This window comes from Heterocephalus glaber, unplaced genomic scaffold (assembly GCF_053883595.1).
Source record: "Heterocephalus glaber isolate CG9 unplaced genomic scaffold, H.glaber_assembly_v1.0 deba00001509, whole genome shotgun sequence".
NCBI lineage: Eukaryota > Metazoa > Chordata > Mammalia > Rodentia > Bathyergidae > Heterocephalus > Heterocephalus glaber.
This window is the reverse complement of record NW_028258325.1, coordinates 20,431,840-20,434,228: the sequence shown is the minus strand read 5'-3', so window position 1 is coordinate 20,434,228 and position 2,389 is coordinate 20,431,840. Positions and strand designations below refer to the sequence as shown.

At 44.5% G+C, this 2,389-nt stretch overlaps 1 pseudogene; it reads left to right on the top strand.

Annotated features, from left to right (window-relative positions):
- Window positions 1–237: 237 nt before the first annotated feature.
- LOC101725896 (hyccin 2 pseudogene) lies at window positions 238–2,005 on the top strand (annotated as a pseudogene).
- Window positions 2,006–2,389: the final 384 nt, after the last annotated feature.

Below are 2,389 nucleotides of genomic sequence, written 5' to 3'. Positions count from 1 at the left end.
ACCAAAAAAAAAAAAAGAGAGAGAAGAGAGATCGCTAGAGAGGCTGAGGCAAGAGGAGCTTGAGTTCAGTGGCAGCCTGGGCTATGCGGCAAGTTTAAGACCAGCCTGGACTATGTAGTGAGACTCTAAAAGTTAATTAATTAATTCAGAACAAGTTATATCATTCACAAGGTAAATGAATATTGCAAGGTAGGCTGCTGCAGGAGGCAGTGGCGGCTGGAAGCCAGAGGTGGCAGGGGACTGAGGTGGAAGGTATTTAACTCTCAACAAATGAGTTCTACACTTGAACTCTGCTGCATTCCTGTGCCACCTCCTCCTTTAGAAAACTGATCCAGAACAGAGACAGGTGAATAGAAGGTAGAAGATGCTGGGATCTGAACATGGTGTTGTGGAAGAATGGTTATCAGAATTCAAGGCATTACCTGACACTCAGATCACCAATTATGCAGCAACTTTACATCAGAAGAAAACACTTGTACCAGCCCTTTACAAGGTTATTTAAGATTCAAATAATGAGCTCCTAGAGCCTGTCTGCCATCAGCTGTTTGAACTCTATCATAGTTCTGAAGTTGGACTTAAGAGGTTCACACTGCAGTTCTTGCCAAAGTTGATGTGGGTTTATTTACGGCTTACAGTTAGCCAAGATAGACAGAGTAATGGTTGCATTGAAGCACTTCTGTTAGGAATTTACAATTTGGAAATTGCTGATAAAGATGGAAACAATAAAGTTTTGTCTTTCACTATCCCTTCCTTATCCAAGCCTTCAACGATTGGGTCCATGGCTTTGACAGAAGGTCCGTTGTGTCAGCATGACCTCATCAGAGTTGTTTATAGTGGTCTTCATCTTCAGAGAGAAACATTCACTGTGCAAAACCGGTTTGAAGTCCTGAGTTTTCTCATGCCGTGTTACAATTCTGCTATCGTGTACATGCCTGCCTCATCTTACCAGTCCCTTTGTCAGATGGGCTCTAGGATTTGTGTGAGTGGGTTTCCACAGCAACATGAGAAACACTGGACAGAACTCTGTGGTCGAATAGTACTGGAGCCTGGATTTATGGAGCAGCTTCTCACAGGGGCTTACTATGCCATGTATAATGGACAGTGGGACCTTGGCCAGGAAGTTCTTGATGATATCATTTACAGAGCTCAACTAGAACTCTTTCATCAGCCACTATTGGTTGCCAATGCCATGAAAAACTCACTACCATTTGATGCTCCTGATTGCTCACAAGAAGGCCAGAAAGTCCTGAAAGTGGAAGTCACCCCAACAGTGCCAAAGATTTCTCGGACTGCAATCACAACAGCTTCAATCCGTTGGCACAGATGGAGAAGAGAAGGTGCTGAATGTTTAAATGGAGAAGAGTCTGTAAACCTGAATGATGCAGATGAAGGGTTTTCATCAGGGGCCTCCCTCAGCAGCCAGCTAGTTGGAACCAAAGCAGCCTCCTCTTCTCAGAGGGGAAGCTTGCGAAAAGTAGCAACTGGGCGTTCAGCCAAAGATAAAGAAGCAACTTCCACCACCAGATCCAGTGAGAGCCCTTGAGAGTCAGTAGTGTGCAAACAGTATGGACAGCAGCCAACTGACCTTAGTGTAGATTCAGTTGAGCTGACACCAATGAAGAAACACCTGAGCCTGCCTGCTAGCCAGGTGGTGCCAAAAACCAGTAGTCTGAGTCTAATCCGGACAGCCAGTGCTTCCTCAAGTAAATCCTTTGACTATGTAAATGGCAGTCAAGCAGGTACCAGCATCGGGGCGACACAGAAGGTGTCACCAATCTAGCAGCTAACAGTGCTAACCGATACTCAACCATCAGCCTCCAGGAAGACCGGTTGGGTCAAGCTGGTGATGGGAAAGAGCTCCTCAGCCCAGGAGCCCCCTTAACCAAGCAGTCCCGCCCCCCAAGTTTCAACATGCAGCAGATATCCCAGGTGTAGCTTCAACAACCTCTCTGCTCTTTCTGCTTTCCTTGTAACCGAACGTTTCATTGTGCAAGAAGACACTTCATCCCGCGTTGTGAAAATACTGGTCATCACAATCAGATTTGAGTTGGTTTAGTTAGATATTCATACTGTATTTTGTATGAAAACAGCAATAAGGTTTTTTTTCTCTCCTTCCCACATCTCCTGTGCCTGTTCCTTGTAAGTGTGTTGTGAAGCGGTGTAAAATGTTTGCCTTTCCATGCCTTCTCTTCTCCTTGGGTGATGTGCAATCCATAGCGGGTGGATCAGTCCCATTTCAACACTGTGAGACTGAGGGTATGTTAGAGGAAATGCTGGATATGATCCCTATGAAATGATTCTTTAGCTTTTGTTTAAAAACAAAACAAAAACGGGTTTATTTACATACTCTATAGAACTATGAAGATGACTGGATCATATTTTTTCTCTT